A 15,139-nucleotide genomic window follows, 5' to 3' on the forward strand; every position below is an offset into this window, starting at 1 on the left:
TGGCAAGACATAATAACCTAGTGTGCTTTTTATTAAAGGCTTAAGTTCTGCAAATAGATCATTTGCTGGATTTCAAGTTCTGGCACTTGCTCACATAAAATGGAGGCATGACTCATTCTTCTGCCCTACTGAGTTGCATTTTGTATTGTCAACACTCTCGCCTCTGATTCAGAAGGTTGTGAGTTCAAGTCCCACTCTGGGAACTTGTAGCACACAATCCAAGCTGACACTCCAGTGCTGAGGAGCGCTGCAATGTCGGGTGCCGTCTTTCGGATGAGATGTTAAGCCAAGGCCCTGTCTGCCCCCTCAGGTGGATGTAAAAGATTCTGTGGCACTATTAGGAGGAGCAGGGAAGTTATCCCTAGTGTTCTGGCCAATATTTATCCCTTATTCTAGCATTTTTAAAAAAGACTATCTTGTCATTATCACATTGCTGTTTGTGGGAGTGTGCAAATTGGCTGCTGTTTCCTGCATTACAACAGTGACTACACTCAAAATCCTTAATTGGCTGTAAAGCACTTTGAGACATCCTTTGTGGAGTACTATTTTTGCATTTGTTTCCCCTTTCCATTCCCACCCTCAATGCATTCCTTGCAGCAAACAGTGGTCCTGGACATCTCTGGACCACTGCTTTGCAAGAGGCTGCTATATAGCTATCCCGTCTCTTGGAGACCAACTAGCACACAACTTATAACCATGGGGTCAGTTCTTGTGGACATGCAAGGATAGATTTTATGGGAGAAAGGTACTAATATTTCCCTCAGTACAAGAGCGCAAGAAAAAAATTGCGATCAAGAGATCATTCTTCCTTCAACTCCCATAATCAGCATCTTGCTTAATATCTTTAACCTTACTGAGTAGATTATTCCAAATGTTTGTCACCCCTTTGAGCAAAAAAACATTCTTAATAGTTCTAAATGTACTTCTGTAAATGTCTATCCTCTTACTTCACTAACCTGGCTTCAGCTAATCCATCCCACTTAATACATAACTACGGTAAAGCTTATAAAATCCTACAAGAATGCAGTGCACAAATGTTAATTCTTTGCCAGACTTTTATTCTTGAGATGTGGGCAACATGGGCACTTTAGTGCCTAGCTCCAGTTTGTGAGGTGGTGGTGGCAGGTTGTGTCGAACCGCTGGAGTCCTTGTGATGCTGCTCCCAAAATGGTGCTAGGTAGGAAATGCCAGGATTTGGATACAGTGACAATGAAGGACAATTGTGTCAAATTAGGATAGTGTGCGAATTGGAGATGGTCCACAACATGGCTCCTCTGGTTCTTTGTGGTGAAGGTCACGGGGAGAGAGTTGCTGCAGTGTATCCTGTACATATTGCAGCCATGGTGTGCTGGTGCTCGAAGGAGTGAATATCCAGTCCAAGGTCACCATTCCACAGAGCTGCACCGACCTGAAATGATGTGCTTCGAGAGTTGTGGCTGCACGTAGCCAGAGGAACGGTGAGTGTTCAACCACACTGACTTGAGTTGTGTAAATGATGGGATCAGTTCGTGACCACCTATTGCTCAGTACCAGAGTCTTGTGACCACTGTTGGTGTGGCTGGTCCCCAAGTCCACTTCTAGTGACTGCCACCCCCCTCCCCCACAAGGTGTTGATGGTGGGTGTTTTGGCAATGGTGGTGCTATTAATGTTCAAGGGCAGGTGACGGCTTTCTGCTCTTGGAGATGGTCACTTGCCTTCTGCCCATTAGCCCAAGTCTGAATTTTATGCAGGGCCTATTGTAGTCTAGGTTGTTTCATTATAGGAGGAATTGTGAATGGAGCTGATCACTGGAAGTGCGACTTGTGACCATGGGATACAAATGTACAAACGCTTACCTCCATTAAAATAGTGCAGTGTTAGCAGCCTATTTTAACTGGAGGGAGGAATTATGGATGTATTTGTTCAATTCCCATGTTGAATATCTGGGCCATTTTACATTGCCAAACCAAGGTGTAAGCCCCATAATATTTAACTTTAAATTCCTCTGCTGTCTTCAAAATTGTCTCCCCCTGACTTTTCCAGAAGCCCGTCTCCGTTCACCCGCCCCAGCAAATCTGAGAATTGGCCAGTGCCTGGAATTGCTGCTGCACTGCCACCCACCAGTGCAACAGGTGGGGTGAAAATCTAGGCCCAAGTGTATTGCTGTGAGCTGCCCAAATTGTGAATATAATGATTAAACTAAACTGAACGCTTCCGTATTCAGGAGCTGCAACTATTCGAACACAATAGTGATTAGTATTCAGCTGCTATGTGTGTTAGTCACCTACTTAATCGAGGCTCATTTTGACCTCCACAGTTATGGCACTCATGCTGCATATCTAATGGGTTTCTCCCTTTTGGGACTTGCTTCAGTCGTGTTTTTTTTTTTCTATTTCAAGTGGCAGCCTGCAAGCTAACCTGTTATAGTCCATGGATTAAGTAAGAATAATGGATTGTAACTTTGCTAATAAGGGCGATGTCTGCAGCTCCCTCTCTCCGAAGTAGAGGTCAGTCTCTCATTACAGTCGAGAGTACTGGATGGTGTGAAACAGATTATGCAATGTAATGAAATTGTATTTGATCCATGTTGCTGTCTGCAGTCGGTTCCAAATAAATCACATTGCGCAGGATAAAGCTGTGCTCAGCTGGCATCACCCGGGAGTACACTTAAAAAAAAAAACAATTGTACAGCAATTAATATTCACATTTCCATTATATTCTAAGTGCATTTACATTTTCTGAAGCTATTATGGGTATACATTCTCACTTTCTGAAGTAAAATACATATTTTTAATTTAAATCAAGTGTTAAGCTCTTTGTTTTCAGTGGAGTACTGGGAGGCGGTGAGATCAAAGCACAAGTGAAGTCTTGGAACCAAAGCCGGCAAACATACCTACATGCACCTTATTAAAATGCCTGTGTCTGCATGGGCTGATTCCACAATCCCCTGCCACGTAATCCTGCTTCAACTTAAAATAAAATTAAGGATTGCAATTGAATAGCGCTTTTCACAACCTCGGCATGCCCCAAAGTGCTTCACAGCCAATAAAGTACTTTTTGAAATGTCGTTACTGTTGTAATGTGGGCAGCGAGGCAGCCAATTTGCAGACAGCACGCTCCAACAAACTAATGTAATCATGACCAGATAATCTTGTTTTATTGATGTTGGTTGAAGGATAAATATTGGCCAGGACACGGGATAACGCACCTCTTCAAAATAGTGCCACAGGATCTTTTACAGCCCGGGGGGGGGAAGGGGGGAAGGGGCCCTCGGTCTGCTGCCAAATATATGTCTTCAGAGACTATCTTCCTTTATTTCCAGTCCTCTCGTGCACGAAAAAAAAATTGTCAATCCCCTGTGGCATTGCACTCGGGCAGCCCCAGACTAGGCACCAGTCGTGGCTCAGTGGACAGCACTCTTGCCTTTAGTCAGAAGGTTGTGGGTTCAAGTCCCACTCCAGGGACTTGAGCTCATTAATCTAGGCTGACACTCCAGTGCAATGCTGAGGGAGTGCTGCATTGTCAGAGGGTACTGACTTTTGGATGAGACGTGAAACATTAAGTCTTTTTCTTTGCCGTGCCTATCTCCCAGTGCGCCGATCCTGCTCTATCATGCACAACCAACTCATCCTGAGGTTATCAAAGGCACTATATAATTGGAACTTCTTACTCTCACTTTGGTAATTCCTTTTAGAAAAGACACATCCTTGACTAGCTAGTAGACCCAAGAAAGGCAATAAGCCATGATATTTTAAAAGAAAAAAAAAATGACTTGCATTCATATAGCGCCTTTCACGCCCATCAGTCGTCTCGTGGCACTTTACAGCCAATGCAGTACTTCTGGAGTGTAGTCACTGTTGTAATGTGGGAAACGCGGCAATGGTTATGTAACACTTGTCCGTAACTGTAAGGAATTCACATTGCGATAGAATGCAATGATAATGGTGAGAACCTGACCATGGCAGGCTTCTTGTATCTCGCTTACGGGATGTAAATGTGATGCAGGAAGCAAAGTATTCTAGAAAAATGCTCTAGATCTTCAACATTCACTCCCTTCACCACCGGCGCATCGTGGCTGCAGTGTGTACCGTCTACAAGATGCTCTGCAGCAACTTGCCAAGGCTTCTTTGGCAGCACCTCCCAAACCTGCGACCTCTACCACCTAGAACGATAAGGGCAGCAGGTGCATGGGAATACCTCTTCTCTTCCCTTAGGCAGTCCCTCAGAGTCGAGGATGACTTGCTTCCACACTAAAAATGAGTTCTCAGGTGACTGAGGAGTCCAATGCGGGACCTACAATCTCTCTCACAGGTGGGGCAGATGGTGATTAAAGGAACGAGTGGGTGGGGTGCTGAGGTTGCCGCACGCTCCTTCCGCTTTCGACGCTTGGCTTCAGCTTGCTCTCGGCAAAGAGACTCGGTGTTCAGTACCTTTCTAGATGCGTTTCCTCTACTTTGGGCAGTCTTGGACCAGGGATTCCCAGGTGTCGGTGGGGATGTTGCACTTTTTCAAGGATGCTTTGAGGGTGTCCTTGAAGCGTTTCTTCTGCCCACCTGGGGCTTGCTTGCAGTGTCAAAGCTCCGGTAGAGCACTTGCTTTGGGAGGCTCGTGTCAGGCATGCGGACTATGTGGCCCATCCAACGGAGTTGGTCGAGCATGGTCAGTGCTTCGATGTTGGCCTGAGCGAGATCACTGACGTTGGTGCACCTATCCTGCTAATGGATTTGCAGGATGTTGCGGAGGCAGTGTTGGTATTTCTCCAGTGTTTTGAGGTGCCTGCTGTACGTAGTCCATGTCTTTGAGCCATATAGAGGGCTCACTACTGCTCTGTTGGGAACACCACCAGCACCACGTTCCCCTCCAAGTCACACACCATCCTGACTTGGAAATATATTGCTGTTCCTTCATTGTCGCTGAATGAAAATCCTGGAACTCCCTAACAGCACTATGGAAGTACCTTCACTACAAGGACTGCAGCGGTTCAAGAAGGCAACTCACCACCATCTTCTCGAGGGCAATTAGGGATGGGCAATAAATGTTGGCCTTGCCAGCAACACTCTCATCCCATGAAGGAATAAAAAATAATACAGGAATAGATCTGCACCACTTGTAGCAATGTTAATCTGTTTTTGGTGTTGATCAAGGGCTAAATGTTGGCCAGGGCAGCAGGAGAAGTCCATTGCACAACCCAGAAGATGATCATTTCTCAGACAACGTCCACAGATTGCTTGCTCCTTAACAAAGCTGGGGCCTTTTATTTACACCTTCAGTTAGACATTCTTTCATCAGTAAACACTGCATCAAGACCAGCTCTTGGGAGCAGAATTTCTGAAGAGGAATGAATGAAAGACTTCCATTTATATAGCACCTTTCACAATCTCCAGACATCTAAAAAGCACTTTACTGCTAATGAAGTGTAGTCACTTTGAAAAATGGTGGCCAATGTGAGCAGAGCAAGATCCCACAAACAACGTTGGGATAAATGAGAAGAAAATCTGTTTTAGTGATGTTGATTGAGGGATAAATGTCGGCCAGGACACTGGGGATAACTCCCCTGTTCTTTGAAATATTGCTGTGGGATCTTTTACATCCACCCGAGAGAGCAGACGGGGCTTCGGTTTAACATCTCAGCCAAAAGATGGCACTTCCAATAGAGCAACGTTCCCTCAGCACTGCACTGGAGTGCCATAGAAACAGGACGAGGCCATTCCGCCCCTCGAGCCTGTTCCACCATTCAATTAGATCATGACTGATTTGCGACCTAACTCTATCCCTGGCCCATATCCCTTAATGCCTTTGGTTAACAAAAAGCTCCGATTTAAAATTAACAGTTGACGTTTTCGGAAGAGAGTTCCATACTTCTACCGCCCTTTGCGAATAGAAGTGTTTCCTAATTTCACTTCTGAATGGTCTGGCTCTAAGTTTTACACTATGCCCACTATGCCCCCTAGTCCTAGAATCCCCAACCAGCAGAAATGGTTTCTGTGGTGACGTCTCAGGAATGTGACTGTGAACCCACAACCTTCTTGACTCGGGAGTGAGTGTTACCCACTGAGCCAAGCCTCGCTCTGCACCAGCTCACGTTATGGCTGGAAGAGAACAGTAGATAGGCCTTGGAGCCTAAAGAGGTTGCTCTGCCTTGGAAGTCAGGGCTGCAGTTAGCACCAACATTGTGAGGTCCGTGCACCTCCAAACTGGAGTGGAACTAAACTACAGAACCAATGGGAACCTGTTCAACCTTCGTCATCTCCAGGCCAGTTCTAAGACCGTCCCATCCTCTGTCGTCGAGCTACAGTACGCGGATGACGCTTGTGTCGGCGCACATTCAGAGACTGAACTCCAAGTCATAGTCAACATCTTCACTGAGGCGTACGAAAGCATGGGCCTTACACTAAACATCCATAAGCCAAAGGTCTTCCACCAACCTGACCCCGCCTCACAGCACTGTCCCCCAGTCAGCAAGGTCCATGGAAAGGTGGACCACTTTCCATACCTCGGGAGCCTATTATCAGCAAGATCAGACATCAACAACGAAGTTCAACACCGCCTCCAGTGCGCCAGCGCAGCCTTTGGCTGCCTGAGGAGGAGAGTTTTCAAAGATCGGGCCCTCAAATCTGGCACCAAGCTTACGGTCTACAGGGCTGTAGTGATACCCGCCCTCCTGTATGGCTCAGAGATGTGGACCATATACAGTAGACACCTCAAATCGCTGGAGAAATACCACCAACGATGTCTCCACAAGATCCTGTCCTGGGAGGACAGCCGCATCAACGTCAGTGTTCTCGATTAGGCCAACATCCCCAGCATTGAAGCACTGACCACACTCGACCAGCTGCCAGTTGGGTGGGCCACGTTGTTCGCATGCTCGACACAAGACTCTCAAAGCAAGCGCTCTACTCGGAACTCCTACACGGAAAGTGAGCCCCAGGTGGGCAGAGGAAACATTACAAGGACACCCCCAAAGCCTCCCTGATAAAGTGCAACATCCCCACCGACACCTGGGAGTCCCTGGCCAGAGACCGCCCTAAGTGGAGGAAGTGCATCCGGGAGGGTGCTGAGCACCTCAAATCTCGTCGCTGAGAGCATTCAGAAAACAAGCGCAGGCAGCGGAAAGAGCGTGTGATAAACCAGATCCGCCACCCTTTCAATCACTGATCGGTCCCACCTGTGACAGAGACTATATATAATTCCTGTATTGGACTGTACAGTCACCTGAGAACTCACTTTCAGAGTGGAAGCAAGTATTCCTCGATTTCGAGGGACTGCCTATGAATGAATGGATGAACCTGGAGTACAGAACAATGGCATACTTATTTTATTTCATTGTACAGCATGATTTGCAAGTCAAAAGATGGTTAGACGGACACACCCATTGTCAGAAGATCATGTGAAATAAACATCTTTTATCATCTCCTTACCACACAACCATTGTACAAAGCTCTTGGATGTAGGCCAGCAACAGGTTTGGGAAGATTAACGGGTTATTCAGCTTCCTTGGATGTCTCCTGTTAGGCAGTCCCCTCGAGTCGAGGATGACTTGCTTCCACTCTAAAATGAGTTTGAAGGTGACGGATGAGACCAGTGTCGGACCTACAGTCTCTGTCACAGGTGGGGCAGACGGTGGTTGGAGGGACGGGTGGGTGGGGGGCTTGGTTTGTCGTGTGCTCCTTCCGCTGTTTGTACTTGGTTTCCGTGTGCTCCCGGCGAAAAGACTCGAAGTGTCCGGTGCCTTCTCGGATGCTTCTCCTCCACTTTGAGCGGCCTTGGGCCAGAGATTCCCAAGAGTCGCTGGGATGTTACATTTGAGGGTGTCCTTGAAGCGTTTTCTCTGCCCTCCTGGGACTCGCCTGCCGTGACTGTACACTGCTCATCAGAGGCAACTAGAAATGTCATGACATTCAGTACTGGCTTGGCATGTAGAAATCAAACGCAGGCAGTGGAAGGAGCGTGAGGCAAACCAGGCTTCCTGCCCACCCTTTCCCTCAACGACTATCTGCCCTACATGTGACAGAGACTGTGGTTCTCGTATTGGACTGTTCAGCCACCTAAGAACGCATACTAAGAGTGGAAGCAAGTCTTCCTCGATTCCGAGGGACTGCCTATGATGATGATGATGGCTGCACAATAGATCTGGGATACGATGAACTGGTTAACAGGAACGGAAAAGATACGACAGTATGTTCAGCACCAGCTATGCTTATCACTGACACAATGGTGTTACCACAGGCATGCACCCATTGCCTCTCAGCTGATACTTTCACCTTCCTGTGCGGTATAATCTTTGCATGGCAGCTGTTGCTCAGGGGGCAGCACTCTCGCCTCAGAGTCAGAAGCTTGTGGGTTCAAGTCCCACTCCAGAGACTCTGTGCTGGGGCCCCAGCTGTTTACATTGTACATTAATGATTTAGAAGAGGGGATTAAATGTAGTATCTCCAAATTTGCGGATGACACTAAGTTGGGTGGCTGTGTGAGCTGCGAGGAGGATGCTAGGAGGCTGCAGAGTGACTTGGATAGGTTAGGTGAGTGGGCAAATGCATGGCAGATGAAGTATGTGGATAAATGTGAGGTTATCAACTTTGGTGGTAAAAACAGAGAGACAGACTATTATCTGAATGGTGACAGATTAGGAAAAGGGGAGGTGCAATGAGACCTGGGTGTCATGGTACATCAGTCATTGAAGGTTGGCATACAGGTACAACAGGCGGTTAAGAAAGCAAATGGCATGTTGGCCTTCATAGCAAGGGGATTTGAGTACAGGGGCAGGGAGGTGTTGCTACAGTTGTACAGGGCCTTGGTGAGGCCACACCTGGAGTATTGTGTACAGTTTTGGTCTCCTAATTTGAGGAAGGATGTTCTTGCTATTGAGGGAGTGCAGCGAAGGTTCACCAGACTGATTCCCGGGATGGTGGGACTGACATATCAAGAAAGACTAGATCAACTTGGCTTGTATTCACTGGAGTTCAGAAGAATGAGAAGGGACCTCATAGAAACGTTTAAAATTCTGACGGGTTTAGACAGGTTAGATGCAGGAAGAATGTTCCCAATGTTGGGGAAGTCCAGAACCAGGGGTCACAGTCGAAGGATAAGGGGTAAGCCATTTAGGACCGAGATGAGGAGAAACTTCTTCACCCAGAGAGTGGTGAACCTGTGGAATTCTCTACCACAGAAAGTTGTTGAGGCCAATTCACTAAATATATTCAAAAAGGAGTTAGATGTAGTCCTTACTACGAGGGGGAATCAAGGGGTATGGCGAGAAAGCAGGAATGGGGTACTGAAGTTTCATGTTCAGCCATGAACTCATTGAATGGCGGTGCAGGCTCGAAGGGCCGAATGGCGTACTCCTGCAGCTATTGTCTATGTTTCTATGTTTCTATGTACCTAATTTAGGCTGGCACTCCAGTGCAGTACTGAGGGAGTGCTGCACAGTTGGAGGTGCTGCCTTTCGGATGAGACGTTGAACCGAGGCCCCGTCTCCTCTCGCAGGTGGATGTAAAAGATCGAATGACATTATTCAAAGAAGAGCAGAGGGAGTACTATCCAGTGTCCTGGGTCAATATTTATCCCTCAACCAGAATTACTAAAAATAGATTACTTGGTCATTATCTCATTGCTGTTTGTGGGAGCATGCTGTGTGCAAATTGGCTGCCGCGTTTCCTACATTACAACAGTGACTACACATTAAACATACTTCATTGGTTGTAAAGCGCTTTGAGATGTCCTGAGGTCGTGAAAGGTGCTATATAAATGCAAGTCTTTCTTTCGATCTTCCTGGGTGATATTATCTTAGTAATGGCCCAGAAATCCCGGTCGGCTGCTTCCCGCGGGCCATCGGGTAAAAACTTTAAAAAGATGCGCACTTACCTGTGCCTGCTGCGTTCTCGGTCCTGAGGCCTCCACTGACAGCGCGTCACAGCACGTGCACGTCAGGACGTGCGCAGGCCTGGAGCGGCAGTCACATGGCTCTGGGCACCCAATCAGGTAAAGTATATTCTCATTCATAATAATGGGAGTACCGTAAGTTGGAGTTCCCATTTTTATAAATGAGAAACCCCCCCAAACACCCAAAACTTTAATAAAAAATAGAAAAATACACCACAGATTTTTATTAATTTAAATTAGTTATTTATGTATTATAAAAATATATATTTCCGATTTTTTTAAAGTTCTTTTAATTATGGTTTAAAATAAACTTACCGTAGTGGGGAGGGTTTTTAAACAATAAAAAGTGTTTTTATAATTTTATTTTGAAGTGTTTTTGTGCATTTTAAAACTCTTACGCCTGTAAACGTATGCTATGCGCTTCCTTTTATCATGCACAAGAGTTTTGAGGACATTTGCTGGCAAGATATGGGTAAATCCCGCAATCTTGCCCTTTCCAATGTCCCGGCTGTCGAGATGTGTGTGATCTGTCGATCTCCAGCGTGACAGCGACAGATCAGTAAAGCCGTTTTTCAGCGCATGACCATTGTGCACTGAAAACCGGCTTTTGCGATGCCTTCCCGGGTCCGTACACAGCTCAGAGATGTCCGTGGCACTATTCGAAGAACAGCAGAAGGAAGAATTGTCCTAGCCAACATTCCTCCCTCAAACTAACACCACCACGTTAACAACAACATCTTGTATTTATATAGCACCTTTAACATAGTGAAACATCCCAAGGCGCTTCACAGGCGTTTTATGAGCTAAAATATTTGACACCGAGTGCATACGGAGAAATTAGGGTAGGTGAGCAAAAGGCGTTCGAAGATCGAGCGAAAAAGAGGAACTGAAGGAAATCCTTGTTAGTCATGAAATTGTGTTAGGGGAATTGATGGGCTGGAAGGCCGATAAATCCCCAGGGCCTGATAGGCTGTATCCCAGAGTACTTAAGGACGTGGCCCTAGAAATAGTGGATGCATTGGTGGTCATTTTCCAGCATTCTATTGACTCTGGATCAGTTCCTATGGACTGGAGGGTAGGTAATGTAACACCACTTTTTTAAAAAGGAGGGAAAGAGAAAACAAGGAATTATAGACCGGTTAGCCTGACATTGGTGGTGGCGAAAATGTTGGAATCAATTATTAAAGATGAAATAGCAGCGCATTTGAAAAGCAGTGACAGGATCGGTCCAAGTCAGCATGGATTTATGAAAGGGAAATCATGCTTGACAAATCTCCTCGAATTTTTTGAGGATGTAACTAGTAGAGTGGGCAAGGGAGAACCAGTGGATGTGGTGTATTTGGACTTTCAAAAGGCTTTTGCCAAGGTCCCACACTAGAGATTGGTGTGCAAAATTAAAGCACATGGTATTGGGGGTAATGTACTGACGTGGATAGAGAACTGGTTGGCAGACAGGAAGCAGAGAGCCGGGATAAACGGGTCCTTTTCAGAATGGCAAGCAATGACTAGTGGGGTGCCTCAGGGCTCAGTGCTGGGACCCCAGCTATTTACAATATACATCAATGATTTAGATGAAGGAATTGAATTTAATATCTCCAAATTTGCAGATGACACTAAGCTGGGTGGCGGTGTGAGCTGTGAGGAGGATGCTAAGAGGCTGCAAGGTGACTTGGACAGGTTAGGTGAGTGGGCAAATGCATGGCAGATGCAGTATAATGTGGATAAATGTGAGGTTATCCACTTTGGTGGCAAAAGTAGGAAGACAGAATATTATCTGAATGGTGACAGATTAGGAAAAGGGGAGGTGCAACAAGACCTGGGTATCATGGTACACCAGTCATTGAAGTTTGGCATGCAGGTACAGCAGGCGGTGAAGAAGGCAAATGGCATGTTGGCCTTCATAGCTAGAGGATATGAGTATAGGAGCAGGGAGGTCTTACTGCAGTTGTACAGAGCTTTGGTGAGGCCACACCTGGAATATTGTGTACAGTTTTGGTCTCCTAAACTGAGGAAGGACGTTCTTGCTATTGAGGGAGTACAGCGAAGGTTCACCAGATTGATTCCCGGGATGGCAGGACTGACATATGAGGAGAGACTGGATCAACTGGGCTTGTATCCACTGGAGTTTAGAAGAATGAGAGGGGATCTCATAGAAACATATAAAATTCTGACGGGATTGGACAGGTTAGATGTAGGAAGAATGTTACCGATGTTGGGGAAGTCCAGAACCAGGGGTCACAGTCTAAGGATAAGGGGTAAGCCATTTAGGACCGAGATGAGGAAAAACTTCTTCACTCAGACAGTGGTTAACCTGTGGAATTCTCTACCGCCGAAAGTTGTTGAGGCCAGTTCGTTAGATATATTCAAAAGGGAGTTAGATATGGCCCTTACGGCTAAAGGGATCAAGGAGAATGGAGAGAAAGCAGGAAAGGGGTACTGAGGTGAATGATCAGCCATGATCTTATTGAATGGCGGTACAGGCTCGAAGGGCCGAATGGCCTACTCCTGCACCTAATTTCTATGTTTCTATGTTTCTAAAAGCTTGGTCAAAGAGGTTGAGGAGTGTAGAAACATAGAAATTTACAGCGCAGAAGGAGGCCATTTCGGCCCATCGTGTCCGCGTCGGCCGACAAAGAGCCGCACGGCCCTCGGTCAGCAGCCCTGAAGGTTACATATAAACCTATGAACAATGAACAATGGCGGAAAGGTAAAGCGCATCCAACCCAACCAGTCCGCCCCACACAACTGCGACACCCCTTGCACCGAAACATTCTACACTCCACCCCAACCGGAGCCATGTGATCTCCTGGGAGAGGCAAAAACCAGATAAAAACCCAGGCCAATTGGGGGAAAAAAAATCTGGGAAAATTCCTCTCCGACTCATCCAGGTGATCGAAACTAGTCCAGGAGATCACCCTGGCCGTATTTGATTCCCTGCAGTACTTACCATCGTATCTGCGCCAGCCAACAAGAGGTTATCCAGTCTAATCCCACTTACCAGCTCGAGGTCCGTAACCCTGCAGGTTACGGCACTTCAAGTGCCCATCCAAACACCTTTTAAATATGGTGAGGGTTTCTGCATCCACCACCCTTCCAGGGAGTGTCTTGAAGGAGGAAAGAGAGGCGGAGAGGTTTAGGCAGGGGGTTCCAGAGCTTACGACCGAGACAACAGAAGGCACAGCCACCGATGGTTGAGCAATTATAATCAGGGATGCTCAAGAGGGCAGAATTAGAGGAGTGCAGACATCTTCAGGAGGGATGGGGGTGGGGATGTAGGGGGAGCTGGAGGAGGTTACAGAGATAGGGAGGGGCGAGGCCATGGAGGGATTTGAAAACAAGGATGAGAATTTTGAAATCGAGGCGTTGCTTAACCGGGAGCCAATGTAGGTCAGTGAGCACAGGGGGTGATGGGCGAGCCGGACTTGGTACAAGTTAGGACACGGGGCAGACGAGTTTTGAATTACCACTAGTTTACGTAGGGTAGAATGTGGGAGGCCAGCCAGGAGTGCGTTGGCCAATCATTTGTGGGAGCTTGCTGTGCACAAATTGGCTGCCTCGTTTAGTTATATAACAGTGACTGCACTTCAAAGATAATGTGCTGGTGTAAAGCATTTTGGGGAGCCCTGGGGAGTCTTATAGATGCTATTTGAATACATCTAATTAAGAAAAGTAGATTTACCACCATTTTTTTCATAAAGACACTGGCCCTTTGAAAAAGCAGGTAATATATGAGCAACACTAAGACTTTGTGTCGAGTTTCCCTCTGATCATTCCCACCAATGATTACTGTATCTCAGTTGAATGAAGGTTTATTTTGTTCACCAAGGAGAGGTTTATGCAAACCTCACACATTCTGTGGTCATTTGTGAGAAGCTATGGGAGGGAGATATAACAGGAGGAAGCGCGAATCCTAAAATCGAGTGAAATGAGGTGGGGAAACTGCTTTGAGAGGCCCCGTCCCCTTCAGCAACTAAACCCCAGTGTCAGCTGCAGCTGCCAGGGCTCTCTAACCTCGCCTGGCAACAGCTCTATAAATAACACGGCAGCTGAGTGGCAGCAAGGATGGAAGGCCTGTCTCTGCAATGCTTGTTACATCACAGGGATGTAAATCACATTTAGAATGGGCTTTGCAGTTCACTGACTCACTGATTTTTTTTTTCTCTCGCTTGCACACAAGAAAATAGATCACAATTAAAGTGGTACAGCGTGATTATGTTGCTCCTGAGTATCACTGCCTCTGTGTTATATAATGTGCAAGTGCCCTTGTCCTGGTGTTAGGAATTGGATGCCAAAACCATAGGGGCCCCTCTTCAAAAGGGTCATCTTGGAGACATGAAACCAGATCTCAACCCTAAGGCCAATGCTAAAACCCTAACCCTAACCCTGACCCCAACCCGAAGGCCAATGCTAAACCCCAACCCTAACCCTGACCCCAACGCCAAGGCCAATGCTAAACCCAACCCTAAGGCCAATGCTAAACCCTAATGCAAACTCTGACCTCAATCCTAAGACCAATGCTAAACCCTAACCCTAACCCTGACCCCAACCCTAAGACCAATGCTAAACCCGAATCCTAACCCGGCCCTCAACCCTAAGGCCAATGCTAAACCCTAATCCTAACCCTGACCCCAACCCTAAGGCCAATGCTAAACCCTAACCCTAACCCTGGCCTCAATCGTAAGACCAATGCTAAACCCTAACCCTAACCCTAACCCTAAGGCTAATGATAAACCCAAACCCCAACCCTGGCCTCAATCGTAAGACCAATGCTAAACCCTAACCCTAACCCGGCCCTCAACCCTAAGGCCAATGCTAAACCCTAATCCGAATCCTAACCCCAACCCTAAGACCAATGCTCACCCCGAACCCTAACCCAAACTGCTACCGGTACACAGCCCCAATCCTAATGACCCCAGATCCTATTGACATCCATAATCCTGACAGCACCTGATCAGTAACCCAAGCCCGAACCTTAACCCTGACTTTAACCCAAACTCTAACCCTCGCCCGAAGCATAACCCTTACCCGAACCGTAACACTAACCCTAGCCCAAACTCTAATACTATCCCTAACCCGAACACTAAACCTGACCCAACCCTAACTACACTATCCTTAACCCCAACCCTAAATATACTGTCCTTAACCCAAACTTATAACCTAACGCTAACTCTAACACCATCCCTAACCTAACCATAAATACACTATCCCTAACAATTACCCCAACCTAACGCTAACCCTAACACTATTCCCAACCCCAACTATCCCTAACACTAACCCGAA

This window comes from Pristiophorus japonicus, chromosome 21, assembly GCF_044704955.1.
Source record: "Pristiophorus japonicus isolate sPriJap1 chromosome 21, sPriJap1.hap1, whole genome shotgun sequence".
Lineage (NCBI taxonomy): Eukaryota > Metazoa > Chordata > Chondrichthyes > Pristiophoridae > Pristiophorus > Pristiophorus japonicus.